Raw genomic sequence first — 15,756 nt, forward strand, 5'->3', positions numbered from 1 at the left:
TATATAAATTTAACTAAATTCCGACTCCAGAGTATCTGAGCCTGTAATCCAACTTTCCTCGAAAGGTCATCATTTTGGTCTTTTGGCAGTTGTTCCTGTACATTAATGCATTCATTTTTTTCTGACGGTCTAAATATTTCGTGTCTAATTTTACTGGATTGTCAGTGAAAGGAGATGATGTTTACGAAAGTGTTTTATGACTTTGAGCCGATAATAAGCAAATAATTTGAAAGATTGCCCATCAATAACCTAAATGGGATTTGAGGCAGGATACATCCATATGCCAATCCATTCTCTGATGGTCTAATGACAGGTTGACATAACTGCTTGCTCTGCATCTGCATGGACACATGTATTAATGCCTTGACAAGCAGCATCTACAGGGGTTATTCCTAGATTATTTCTATAACAGTCCAATGCAGCATCAAAATTGTTACACATATATAGTATATGTTTCCCCCATTTTTAACATATTTCTGAGTCTGCAATCTCCACGGTAGTCCATAGCAGGGGATAACCCCTGCCTCGGTCAGAGTCAGAACATGGTTAGTCTCAAGCCACTTTCATAAGTAGAGGACCATCCATCCCAGGCCTAGAACACTAAAATGATTAACTTAAAATTACCTAGTTGTGTTGTTACCCTTTTTTATGTATAGGAATTATCTTCACCTTTTTCTGTGATAACACATTGAAAACTACCTGAAAAAAATGGTGTAGTGGAGGTGGGGTGGCTCAAGGCCCAGAGGCTGTGCATGCTCAGAGCTCCTGTGATATTACATCCTTCGCCTGCCTATGACAAACAGAAATGCCCAGCCATGGTGTGCATTTTATTTTTTATGGGGGAAGCTATACAGTGGTGGTAAATACCACTTGATTTGATTGTGTGGGTTACCCACATTCAAATATGACAGAACTCTGGCCATAGAAGCAGAGTGTGGCCAGTGCCATTGGTGGTAGTACTGGCCTCCTCCATCTAGGAGTTGGTGGTGTCAATGAGAGCTGATGTGGACGGCTGGAATGAGCAAAAACGAAATGGAAAAAAGTGTAAGACTTGCAGCTTACTGTATGTGTGAGCAGGCTGGCTAGCACCTCCCGGAAGTCAGTGCGCATAGAAACAAGCCACCTAGTCAGCAGATAGGAGCTGCGGGCAGAGATCTCTCACCAATGAAGCTACTCCTTTTTCATCTGGTCTTGGAGTCCCTTTTTTATCCCAGCTTAGTAAGATGGACAACCATACCTAAGAGGAAAAGGGCATGCTGCGCCTGTTATGACTGCCACATGATGTTGGCAGAACACTCCTCCTACCCATAAAGATGCATTCAAAATTGGTGATGTCTGTGTATAACAGTTGACAGTATTGGCAGAAAGGGGGAAGACAAAGGAGGAATTATCTGGGGTTCAGGGGTCACAGTCTCAGCAGGGAACAACAGTGGCAAGAGATGATTATGATCTCCTCAATCAGGTTGATCTGACTAAATGGAAATCGATCTTAATCCAATTCTTGAATGCTTTCTATACTGGTATGGAGTGCATGACAAGTGAGCTAGAATCTGCAGAGAGGTTTACAGAGGAGAAAATGGAAGGGTTGACTTCCAGGGTCCTGCAGGTAGAGCAACCGTTTGCAAATACAGCATGGAAATTAGAGGGTTAGGCTTATGAGACGAAGGCTGACTCGTGAGCCATGGAATCTTTCAAGAACTGCACAGTGGGGACCGTGGGGAGTCTGAAAAAAGGATACTGTAGATAATTTGAGGAGGGCTGAGCTCAGTCTTGTGGGTGTTAACACAACCTCTAGAGTGGACTCACTCTTAGAGGTGATGGGAAGAATATTGCAGTTTCTCCTAGGGCTTGTATTTGGTCATATACAAGGGTTCAGGCTTCCAATCAAGCTGAAAAGATGGGTTTATTCCAGGGGAGGTATAGTGATGGTGGTCCAGGCCTGCATTGATTGTCAAAATGTGGTGCTAAGAGCTGCTGCAGGGACCATTGTTGTGATGATTGGAGACCACTGCTTTCTCTTATTTCCAGATATATGTGGATGAAAGATTTACCTGCAGTAAAAAAAAGGATTGCCTTTGAAAGGAACAGAGCCCTCTGCAGGCTTCCCAGTCCAATGTGGGCGACACATAATGAGACTAAAGGGGTCATTACGATGTCGGCGGAATCACTTCCACCTGACACCGACTCGGTCATGGGACCGACTGACACCCGGTTGTCGGTCCCGACAGCCTCATTAGGATGTGAGCGAACACTGTTCGGTCACACTCTTATATTTCTCTATGGAAGCATGCATTACGGGCGTAAACCGGTTGTGTTGCATGCTCCAACATTGAAATAGGAGGTGCAGTTCATCCCTGCACCCCATGGTAGGCACCTCAAGGTGCCTTCCACAAGGTGCAGGGATCAACAGGGGGGCACCTTATGTGCCCCCTCAGCCTCCAACAGGAGGCCATGCACCAAAGGGGTCCCTGCTGGGGGCCCCCTAAGATGCTTTCCCACATGATTTCCATGTCAGACAGACCAGCGGGGAAACCGTATCGGAAAACGTGCATTGTAATCTCGAGGGCGGAAAGAGCCGTCCTTGTGATTACAGGCCACATTCCGACTGTCGGACGAACTCTCCCAGCCTGACGGACGCCAGCCGGAATAACCGGTTGGATTCCTTTTCCAACCGCCTCCATCAAAATGAGGCGGTCGGCAAGGAATCCGCCCGGCCCATTACGATATTTTTTTCCAAATGTCCGAACCGGCATATCCTATTTGAAGGAAGGAACTGCAGACTGGGAAGACTGATGCATTTGAATGTTTGAGGTTTCTGCTCAGTGTACTGGGAGTGGATTTATATTGGTTGGAAGAAATCACGGTCCTTGCTGATAAGTTAGTTCGTAGCTGGAGAAGCAAAGGATGGCAGGTTAGATAACCTGGTAAGTGAGATATTTCCTCCCTTTTCTCTGTCTTTGTTAATTCTGTCCTTCTCTGGGTTGACCTAAATAGGCCTTTGTTACTGGTGTTATGAGTTTCTGATAGAGATGACACGTTTTGGGAAAATGTTGCATTTAGGCCTTTACTCTTTCTTGTCTGTTACATGATGCTTATATTTTTCACATTACCTTTTTAGCTTAAGCCACCGTGTTTAACATTCAAACTTAACAAAGACTAGTAGCCACAATTTGCAATAGAATTGTTGGCCACTGGATAATTTGATACAGTGGTTTGCAAATGAGGACAGGTACAGACTTTGGTTCAGAGAATATAACATTCATAGTCATCAGTCACTCATCCATGATCATTTTGGCTGCCTGGCATTAAGGCATTTTATTGTGTATACTGCACATACATGTTTGCAATTTATGCTCTGTGTTTAAAACCCCAAAATGTACTTGTTGCATTATCAGACAGCTTTCCTGCACCCTAGAGAAGGGTGTTCATATACATTTTAGTCAATGATCCCTTTCTTTCCTGGGTCAACATGATCATGTTTCTGGTTTATTCCATTGCTAGATTATTGAGTGTACTGTCAATCAAGGAACAAGACATGAGTCCTATCCTTCGTGACTTCAAGAGTGATCTTACTTGAATTAATCATAACTGATTTTTCACAAAGATGTTTGTTAACCTTTTCCCACTTTTGTTGAAAACTAAATCAAAAAGAAAAGATGTATCCATATTTCTCAAGTGAGCGGCTAATAGACACCAATGATTCCCACCAGATCATGTTAGATATGGCAACCTTATGCCATGGGATGTCCTCCATATGCCAAGAATAGCCACCACATGATAAAGATGGCTATCATATCTATGAGACAATATCACTCCATAGCCACAGGCACACTAACCGATATACATATTTACATAATCTATGTCTGCAGATACACACATCAAGTAATGCGCTGATTACCCCTTCACCCCTAATCTTCATAATTTTACTGTGTCAAAGTGGTTTGCCAGTATTTGAATACGCACTCATATTTATTTTCAAACACCAGTTTTCCACTTTTAGCAAATAAACTATGTTTCCTCAAACATCAGCTTACTGTTTTCTTAAAAATACTTACATTTTTCTTAAACATCATTTTTCATCTTTTGACGTAAGCCTCTACTTTACTTCATCACCACCCCCTTTTGTTCTACCTCAGCAACAGCAATTTAACATTTTCTGAAAACAAAATTGGTCTTCCAATACCAGATTTCTTTTGTAAATAAACTAATTTTGTCGAAAGAGAAGCATTCATATTTATGGCAAATAATGCTTCCTATTTAAAATGTTTGCATACCACCAGGCACAACCAACATCATTCTACTAAACAAAGGTACACAGACCTTTATACCAACACAACACACTTCCGTTACATTCCTCCTAAATAATAATTTACCCCGAATTACTCAGCTGACATCACTTATAATATAATTCACCACAATCTAGATGCAGTATTCATGACTGCCTCCAAAATCATGTTCATGGATACATTAGCAAACCTCATAAAAACCTTTGATGACAACCACTGTAAAAAGAACTCTAGAAATATCACCCTCTGAGGTGTAACCCCTTTAAAACATACAAGATCATAACTACAACTGAGACCACACTTTTAGGCCACTAGAACTAGACACATAAAGAGGAACATCGTTATGATCCTCCCAGCCATTCATTGGTTGCCACGACTCTTAAACTGGACAGATCCTTATGTAATATATTTTGACAATGCACCTTGAAGAGCACCCTTGGGTCAGCTGAAATCAGCCAACATCTTTTCCAAATAAGTCCAAAAGGATAATCTTGCTGATCCTTAATCATAATATATCAACACCTTCATGAAACCACTAAGCACAATATTGCTGTACTGTGCCACAAAATATGCCCAAGCTGCAATAAGTTGCATGTTCCCGCTCACATATACCAACCAATTTTGATATGTCTGTGTGTTAGAAGCCTGATGGTGTTTTGGCATGGGAAACCAACGTCATTCTTTAAAATTGAGCCATTAACTTTCTCCCAGATCTCCTCTGATCTCGTGTCCCAACTTTTAAATACCACGAACTCCGGTTCCCCAGAAGACCCTTGCCCCCCCTCTATCCTTAAAAACTTTCCTGAAATCCTTTGTCCTATACTCACTGAGATATTCAACGCCATGTTCCTGTCCACGACCTTCCCCTCCATCTGGAAAAGAGCCATCGTCAAGCCTCTTATTAAAAAAAGCTCACTTGACCCCACGTTAGTTGCCAACTACCGTCCAATCGCTTGCCTCCCGCTCCCCGCCAAGATTATAGAAAAAATCATGAATAGACAAATCTCCGACTTCATAGAGCACAACAACTGTTTGGACGAGACACAATTTGGCTTTCGAAAAGGACATGGGACGGAAACTGCACTCATCAGGGCCTCGGAGGAAATTAGAAAGTCTTTGGATGGTGGAGGTTCGGCGGTGCTTATTTTACTGGACCTGTCTGCGGCCTTCGACACGGTCGATCACCCCACCTTGATCGGCCGTGTCGAATCGGCCGGCATCACGGGCTCGGCGAAGGACCTCATCGCCTCATTTCTTACCAATCGAGTTCAATCTGTTACCTTCGGTAATTTCAGTTCACCTTCTTTCACTCTTCCTTGTGGTGTACCCCAGGGATCCTCGCTAAGTCCGACATTATTCAACATCTATGTGTCGGACTTGGCGAGGACCATAAAAATCCATCACCTGGCGGTTACATCCTATGCCGACGATACCCAGATTGTCCTAGCCATAAATAAAAACGGAGATGAAGTGGCCTCCAACTTCAATCTGGGAATGCTGGCTATAAGTAACTGGATGACACAAAACTGCTTGAAACTGAATTCCGATAAAACGGAGGTGATGTTGTTCGGAAATCTTTCCCCTGCCTGGTCTCCCACATGGTGGCCTGATGCCTTGGGACCTCCCCCCTCCCCAGTAACCAAGGCCAGGAATCTTTGAGTTATACTGGACACTAAACTCACCTTCATGTCTCACGTCAACACGGTAGTATCTTCCTCATTCTATACTCTAAGAATGATAAAGAAACTTCTACCTTACCTTCCAATGAATACAAGAAAAACTCTAATCAGCGCACTTATCATGGCCCGCATTGACTACTGCAATGGCCTGCTAGTCAATGCCCACGAAGGTGTCTTAAAGAAACTGCAACTTGTGCAGAATGCCGCGGCCAGATTGATTACTGGACTTCCCAAGTACGCCTCTATCTCCGGAACTCTCCGGGAGCTCCACTGGTTGCCAGTGCAGAAAAGAGCCAAGTTCAAGGCTCTCTGTATTGCCTACAAGGCAATTCACGATCAAGGACCAACGTATCTGAAAGACTCCTTTCGTCCTTACGAACCTACCAGATCCCTACGATCATCAACCGCTGGACTACTCCAAGTCCCGAGGACAAAAAGAGTTTCCTGGGGTGACAGATCCTTCATAGTAACTACCACTAAACTTTGGAATAGTCTACCCTCCTACATCAAAACATCCACTTCTCTGCTCTCCTTTCACAGACAGATAAAAACCTGGCTGTTTAAGCAATAATCTCCTCATGAGCTAATTCGTTTCACTCAGCGCCGAGATACCTACGGGTAATTGAGCGCTTAACAAATAGCCTAAATAAAATAAATAAATAAATATTGTATTGCATTGCAGCATTACTATTCCTAGATGGGGCACTGAAGTGCTTAACTGCATGTGTAGCAATCTATGCCACGTAGGGTGCACGGTTGGAAGGTTGTTTGTTGTCTTTCTTTTGTGATCCTATGTGGAAAGTGTTTCCATGTCACAAGTGAGGACCACCGGAGTGTTGTTATTGTGCAATGGGATGTGGTGCATAACAGCGTGGTGGATGATGAGCTGTGAGAGCACAATTGTATGTTTTGCAGTGTCCTGGTACCCTCAAAGAAGACACCTGCAGGTCCCTTTATGGCATTTCCTAGAACTACAGTGTGCTTAACTAGTTACTGCACTGGGTTGACCAATCTGAGATTTTTGGTAGAGATTTCCTTCGATCAAAAGATATATTTTGGAGAGACTGAATAATGGGAGTCATGCATTCTCTTGGGGGCCCTTCAAGCAATAGGAAGCTTTTGGAGAGACTGAATAATGGGAGTCATGCGTTCTCTTGAGTGAAGTCGGAAAAGAAGCCTTGTGGCAGCATTGTAGATGAGTTGTATTTTGCTTCTGATGAAAGCAGGTGTGCCAAGGGGTAGGCTGTTGGCATAGTCAAAGTAGAAGATTACGATTGTGGCCAAGTATTATTGAAAGCATGCAAAAAGCAATCAAATCATGAACTAATTAGACACAGATAAGAAACTGACTTGACTTCCAAGATAGTGAAAATCCCAAACCAATTCAAAAAGAGTATCAGAGGCAGGGCAGGGAAGGAAAGTTAAATAGCCACAGCAAAAAGCTCTGATCACATCATAAAAAGCAAATATATTTAAACTGGTAGCAGACAAGGGAATCCCTGGAGATTGAGCCAGAGAACACACTGATCAAATACAACGTACAAAAGGTATATCTGGGAAAGACACAAGAATGGTGTAGAAAGGGAGATGCTATAAAACCCAGAAAAAAAGTCAGACGTTGATGGAGGAATAAACTATGAAATGGGATATATGTATTAAACTAATTATTAAACATTCGTCAGTGTCATTATACAGTATTACAATAGCTGAAGTGGAATATTTAAGGAGATGCGTCCCGAAAACCTAAACATTTCTAGAACATTCCACAATGTCATTAGACAAGAGACACTCCTGCTCTCTTTACTAACAAAAGAGCACCTACAGCAGGATTAAGAACCATTGAGGGTTGGCCCTACTGGAGTTCACTTGTTAAGTAAGGCATGCTATATTTCCAGATTGACCAAAAATGCCAATTCAGCATACCAAAGTGGTCATATACTTGGATTAAAGAAAACATCCAGTATGCGACTGATTCATTAAGATACTGTCCGAAACGTAAGGCATTACAACTAAATACTAACATCTTTTGAACACGTCACAAGCAAACATCAATTTATTGCAGTATTGGTATAGTATAACAAAACAATTTACAAGAATACAGAAAATAATAAATGTGGTATGAAAGAAAATATATTCTTACACAACTGTTCTTCACATTAAAATATGCATTACATGCTGGCATTTGATTGGGAAATTGCATTTTTGTTGTCTGAAATCCAATTCTCATTGCTCTGATTGCACAATGTGAATGGATTTTATCAATAGATAATCACTAAAAGTCAAAGGCTCTTGCAAAGCTGTACTTGGTAACCTAGCAGGTCCAATATAGCGATTGGTAACTGGCATCACAACAAAACAGCACCTGATGTTTGCAATCCTTTGAGATCTTGTCATCTCCTCATTTGTTTATATATTTAATTGTTGTATTTTTAACTGGATGTTTAATTCGAAGGGTTGTCACACCTTAGCATCCTGGTATTTCTATGGAGTCCTGCCAAGTACCACGCATCAAGCTAGTGGCGACCGGCATGGTTCAGGGGTGGCGGGGCAGTTGGTGGTTTGGGGGCGAGGGGTGTAAAAAAGAAGTAAACAAACATACCTCCTTGTCTCGTCTCTCCTCAATCATCACCACATCTCTCCTCCATGTTCTTGCTGCATCTCTCCCAGCCAGGACAGAAGGCACCCAGGCTCCCCTGACTAATGCCGCATTGTGATTGGTCTGAGCTCCTTGATTCAGCACTCAGCAAGCGAATGGAAGCCTGGGCATTTTCTCCACCCAGACTGTAAACGGCCTGGGGGGTGAGCATGCAAAGTGCACATTACTGTTTGGACGGTCCGGGCCGGCCAAACAGTCATGTGCACTTACAGAGTGCCCACCACTCCTCCCCCTGCTCCTTTGTGAGCCGAGCAGCCCTGCAAAGCTGATGCAGCAGGAACAAATAAAATGATAATAACATCAAGTTATTCTAATTTTTATTTCTATAATTCACTGCTGCAAAAGCAGTGGGCTGATGCTCCACCACCTTAGTGGAGGAGCCGCCACTGCATCAAGCATTAGACTACTGTATTTTAGTGCGATGGTCCACATCACTGCAATAAAATGCGAAGTTACGCATTATAGCACCTCCTTTGACACTACTTGCGCTGACATAGAAAAAGCGAGAAGCACTCATTGAGAAATCAGGCTCTCGTGGCAAAGTGTGCGACTGCACTAGTATGGCTGTGCAGTTCTGCCCTGTACACTTTGAGAGGACAGTTATTCATAGCAGAATTGCATGGCATTTGAGTGGGTCGTGCCAGCCTGGGGCTCAGCTATGCTGACTGAATAATTCACACAGTTGCTGCTGAGACTCCCATTCCAGCCACAGCAGTATTCACATGACATCATAGCTTTTGTGACTTGTACCCAATTGCTGACAGCCTATTGTCAGGAAGTCAGTGTCTCTGAGTGAGGCGGGTCTCACCGCTGGGTGAGGCAGTTAGGTTTCACTAGTATGCCAGTTTAATTAGTGCCATGACAGAAGCTGTGCAGCACAGGATCAATATTTCCATAACTTACCCACTGGATAATCCAGTGAGTAAGTTATGGGAATAATGATCCTCTGTCTGCTTCTGTGGTGGTCTGCACCGTGCGCAACGTGGCAGCCAGCATGATGCTGCAAGAGACTCCGCGGCAGCTTGCCTCACTCAGGTCTGTGTGGAGTGATTACTCTTTTGCAGCCTGAGCCTAACTGTACCTCATGGTGGTGGCGTGCAGGGTGCTGTGGCAGCCAGCATGATGCTGCAAGACTCTGCAGCCAGCTCTTGTGTGAAGTGATTTTTGTTGAGAATATAATAATTATTTACAGCCTGAGCCTATACCTCACTGCTCACCTCAGGCTGGTGGCACCCACCGCGGTGGGCGGCCTCTGCTGACTAACTCCTACTTTACTCGTGCGTACAGTGTGGCACGGAGTCTGACTGCACAATGTTTTCAAAGCCTGCAACCCCCATCACTGGCAGACAACTGCTGCCTTGCTGGTTTGAAAACATCAGCAGTGCAGCTCCGCGTGTTTGTCAATGCCACACTGCACCTGGGGCTCACCTGAGGGGTGGAGGGTGCTTTGTTTATAACATGGGTTTAAAATCAAATGGCAGTGAGGTGTTTCAAGTTAACTCTGGTGAATAAAGGAGTGTTGGAGAAGAATATGAGTTTTGTCTAGTGACAGTTTTCACAAAAGAACATGAACCACGCATATTCGGCAAAAAGGTATTTTATGAGGATTAGCTGTGAGTTACTTCTTTTTACTATGTTAGTGATCAGATCGGGAGGATTCTGAAAAAACTAGATAACGATCTGAAGTCCATTCAAAGTGAAAGGGAAGGGGATGTGCTTATTATTTGGAGGGGCAACTTTAACACTGTATTGTGCCCAAACAATGGGAGGGAAGTGCGTGGTATCATGAACGAAGAGGGGAATAGTGACACCCACTCTCCACATACTCATTATGGGAAGCACTTAATGAAGTAATGTTTGGCCACGACCTTGGATTCGCGAATGAGATATGGGTCACACCAGCTCCCTTTAAAAGCACTTTTAATGGCAGAGGATGCTTCACCATAATATATTACATTCTCTTATCAAATAGATACTCAAATAGAGTGAAGTCTTTTGATACTCACAATATCACTCTGAGTGATTATTTTCCGCAGAGTATTTCCCTTTCACATTTAACACGACAGGCACATTCTAGGCCTAAATTCACGCACGTTCCTCAAAACTTAGTAATATATAGAGTGAACGGTTATTCTCTGCTTTGGTCGATGGTGGATCCTCTAGAAATTACAAAGAAGGTTGTGACTAAGAGTAAATACACCATTGCGGCCAGTTTAGATGAACATACAACACCTGAAGTAGTTCTGACCTCTTTCCAGCATATCACAGGAGTCATAAAAGAGGCTCTATTTGTACAAAATAGACAATCAAATGTAATTTAAAAGGGTGGTTTGATATTAAGTGTACGCGGGCCTATGCTAATCTAAAATATGTGACCCATAAAATCCCTAGAAATTTGCTTGACATAAGACAGGCAAGGAGGGCCTATAAAAATGTGCTTAAAATACGTAAGGTGGAGTTAAGAGATGAGCTTTGGCAAGCACTGCACAAGGTCTCAGCGTCTAAAGATGGTGCAGCCTTTTGGAGGGCAGTGAAGACCCCTTTCTTGGAGTCAGGGGATGTTATGTTATGTTAGCAGGTATTTATAGAGCGTACGGCTACTCCAAGGAGTGTCCCGGCACTATCAAAGTCCGCGTAACACAGGACAGAGTGCACCAATGCAGAATCCAGCCAAATCTACAGTCGAAAGAGCCATGTTTTTAGTTTCCTCCTGAAGGTAAGGAGATCCTGCACTTGTCTGAGAGAGATGGGCAGTCTATTCCAAAGGCGTGAGGCCACCACTTGAAAAGATCTGCCCCCTATCCGGGAGTGCAGGAACCTAGGGGTAGTGGTCAGAAACTGGGCAGAATACCTCAGACTTGGTTGTGGTGTAAAGTGCTGGAGCCTTTCCCCAAAATCTGGGGCCCCTATCTTATGGAAGGTTTTAAAGACCAACACTAACGTTTCAAAATGAATCCTCTTCTGAACCGGAAGCCAGTGTAAAGAAGACAGAAGAGGAGTCGTTTGTGATCTCAACCCTGCCAGTAGAATCTCTCTGGCCACCACATTCTGGATTACCTGTAAGCGGCCAAGTAAATAATCAGGAAGGCCTAAGTACAGGGCATTTACATAGTCTTGATACCACCAAGGCCTGGACTACTGTCTTCCTGTGAGAGACTGGAAGTAAGGGGAGAAAGTTCCTTAGCTTTCTCAGTAACCCAAAACAGGTCCCGGACACTGATTGAATCTGAGCCTTAATAGAAAGGGAATCGTCCAAATGAACCCCAAGATTTTTCATGATGCTGACTGAAGTAGCGGGGGGACATGTCCTGCGGCCACCATTGGTGCCATCCTGCACATGGATAGGAGCCGAAGAAAATAATCTCCGACTTTTCAGAGTTGCACTTCAATTGATTTTGCCTGAGCCAGGAGAATACTTTTGACAGACAGGTGTTAATCACATTGCCATTGAACTCTGCGCCCTTCTCACAAGTGAACCGTAATTGCGTGTCATCAGCATACAACACTATTTTAGCGCCGTATTTCTCAGCGAGGAGCGTAAGAGGGCCATACACAGGTTGAACAGTGTTGGGCTGGGGGATGCTGCTTCCATTGAAATTGCAATACCAGAAGAGCATTGGGTGGAGCATTTTTCGAATACATTCAATAGTATTGAGTGTGCTAACATCTTAGTAACACAGACAGAAGGTAACAATGATATGGCACCGTTAACAATCCCAATTGACCTCCAGGTAACCCTAGAAGAAATAAACCGGACAATTATGGCAAGTAAGTGTAGGAAGGCTCCTGGGCCAGACGGGATCCCCGTAGTCCTATTTAAAAATAACATAGCGCTACGGAGCCCACTGTTAACACAGGTAATTACAGCAGGTTGTTTTTCCAGCTTATAGAGACATGGTCGGAATCTTTTTTAGTCCTTTATTTATAAAAAAGGCAATCTCCAAGATCCCGCCTGTTATCGTCCGATATCTTTGTTAGTAGTCGGGCGCCTTATGCTCGAAAGACTACAGGACTGGGTTGAGGAGAATAACATTATCTCAGACTTACAATTTGGTTTTCGTAAGGGGCTAGGAACCATAGAACAAAGTTAAAACCTGAATATTATCATAGGGAAGTACACCCTTGCATAAAAAGGCAGGTTGTTCCTACCCTTTATTGACCTCACTGCAGCTTTTGACCGCGAGAGGCATGACAAACTTTGGAGAGTCCTTCAGGAATTAGGAGTAGAGCCCATTAATATCCTCTTTTCAAGACTACTGTACAAGAACGTTAAGGCTAGGGTGCAATATGGCTCAAACCGAGTATGTACAGCTCTGTTACAAATTAACAAGGGGGAAGGCAGGGTGCGTGCTGGCCCCCTTCCTTTTTTATCTTTATATAAATGGGTTAGGCCAAGCACTGATGAATACTTGTCAAGATCTCCCCAAAATAGAAGGAAGGCCCATACCCGCAATATTGTATGCAGAGGACTCCATCCTGATGTCTCGCACCCAAGTGGGTCTACAAAGATTATTAAAATGTTTTGCAGCTTTTATGCACAACCTAGGACTGAGGGTAAATATAACAAAAAACAATGTCATGAGATGTGGCTTGGGCAGCCACAAATGTAGAGAGAAGTACATTGAGAAAGAAAAAATAGATTTTATAAATAGATTTAGTTATTTGGGCATTTTATTCGACCAAAAAGCTACATGGACTCAAGCGGTACATGCTAGAAAACTTGCTTTTATGAAAGCTACTTCCGCCCTAGTCAATTTTTCGAAAAAACTGGGCAGGAGGCCGCCACAAGAACTATCACAAATCTACAGGGCCAAGTGTGTTTCGACTGCCATGGACAGTGCAGGGGTCGGGGGATATTGCGATGTTACATTTTTACAATTAATTGAAAATCGTTTTTCAAGATATATTTTGGCAGTCCCGGGTAGTACTTCTTCATATGTTTGTCATTCCGAATTGGGGATCCCATACATCACAGAAGTGGAAACAATCCTGTTATGGCACAGGATATGGTTATCTGCAGAAACTAATCTTAATAGGGACATTTTAGAAGATGTTTTTAACTTGGAAGGCATTTTAAAATCTTACATGGCTAAAGTATGTGCAGGACTTTATGCATGATTTAGGTCACTCAGAGTTTTAGAATGAGCCGAGCACAATGAGTAGATGGACAAGAAAAGTGCTGAAAACAAAAGGCCTGTCCCTACTTGAATCACATAGATTAACAGAGGAAATATCGAAGCCTACAGCACTGCACAATCAAACGATTTTGGCTATTTACAGCATTCAATCTTACCTTATTCTAGTCTGTGTTGCTTAAGAAAGACTATCATTGACAAGATTTAGACTTGGGATACTACATAGAATAACCAGTTTCCCAAATATGAACGACTGGATGAGGGTGATGCAATTATGCCCCTGTGATGATTGCTCGGAGCAAACAACACTTCATGTGGTCCTTTTCTGTAAATTTTATAATGCACAAGGAAAAAATGGATATTACCACTCTTAAAGAAGTTTGGTTTTAGACAATATCGTCCTGTCTTTTTAGCACTACAGATCTTAGAAATGATTTTATAACATGGATTTTATCAATGTTCATAAAAAGTATAGTAACATGTAGGAAATCGATTGTAATGTGATGGCTACTTTGCTTAACAATTTAATCATGAAAAGGGAGTGTAATTTAAGATAGTCTGTGATGTAATGAAATGATGATTATTGAATATGTATTGTGTGTTTTCATGTGCTTTTATGATTTTCTCAAATAGAAATCGAGTAAAGTTTGTTTAATTTTTATTTATATTTTTTATTTTGACTATGTTAGTGTCCTTCCATTTCTGGTGCTATGCAGCAGTTTTAAGATCTTCTTAGAGTTTCTTGTTGCTCAAATGAGTGTAATTTCTGATATTTATATATTTCCCTCTTCATTGCTTGATTTTGCTCGCGAGAAAGTGTCACAGTCATTGAATGTCACTCATTAATACTCTGAAATTAAGAATGTCACATAAATGCATTCTGAAACCTTGGCAGCTATTTATGAAGATTAAGATTTGTTCTGATAAAGCGCCAAAGGTCAACCATACAATATCCTTGGAGTAAAGACTTATTTATTTCTTATAGAAGTCACAACACACATCAATATTGTGTCATTGTAGTCCCAGAGCTGACCATTTGAGCTACGCCCCAACTGAGCTAATTCATTGGGAATTGGATACTAACTACCTGATTGATCTATTATCCTTGAGGCCACTTATGATCTGGCGCTCCATTTGGCTACAAGAAGAAAAGTCCTTTAATAGATCTATAATTGAAGACTGTCTCTCTCTGGATAAACACTTTAATATTCCCTGGTTAAAATACGTGGCTGTTTGTTTCTCTGAGATATTTAATTTAAACTTATTGATTGACCCTAGTGCAGCATCCCTGATTGCTAAAGCAGAACTGAAAAACAATTTTCTGACTTTTAGAGCGAGGAAGCGGGTACTAGCAAATGGATGTTTATCCACTGTCTTGTTTTACACCACTTATAAGGTTGACAAAGGTTTTCCGAATTACCTAGCCATGGTGACAAGGCCATCCCATAAGTTTGTATTGACCAGACTAAGGTTTGGTGTAGCACACCATTTGGTGGCTCTTCCGATTCTTAAGAAGCACCCAACAGGGCCTTGTTTATGTGACGGTATATCTAAGCAGAGCACCTTGCACTTTTTACTGTTTTGCAAACTGTACATGAATTTTCGTACTGCCTATTTGAAACCTATGTTTGTTAAATATGGTGTACGTGCAGTTAATCAGGCTATGAGTTTAATTTGTAATCTGCAATTCGCCGATATCTGTTTTTATACTGCTACGTTCAAATCAGTCTATCAACGCTAGGAAAAGTATGTGTTTTTAGGAGTCATGTCTGTTATCTCTTTGGATGTCTTTTATTCTGAAATTTATTGTATGTAATATTTACTGTGCTTTTTATTCTTGTGCTTTTATGGTCTTTTACATGTGCCGAATAAAGCTTCATGAATTGAATTGAATTGAGTTACCTGCAAAGCTCATCAAACCCCATACTAGACCCATACTAAGAGATCCTGGGTAAACTCATGAGCTAAATATCTAAAGTGAGAAATGTGAAAACTAGAAT

The 15,756-nt window shown here is 42.2% G+C and overlaps 1 protein-coding gene across 1 annotated transcript in view; it reads left to right on the plus strand.

Annotated features, from left to right (window-relative positions):
- The window catches only part of C7 (complement C7), a 413,756-nt gene that overhangs the window by 248,865 nt on the left and 149,135 nt on the right, over positions 1–15,756 (plus strand). The gene's annotated exons all lie outside the window — the stretch shown is intronic.

This window comes from Lissotriton vulgaris, chromosome 3_1 (genome assembly GCF_964263255.1).
Source record: "Lissotriton vulgaris chromosome 3_1, aLisVul1.2, whole genome shotgun sequence".
NCBI classification, from domain to species: domain Eukaryota; kingdom Metazoa; phylum Chordata; class Amphibia; order Caudata; family Salamandridae; genus Lissotriton; species Lissotriton vulgaris.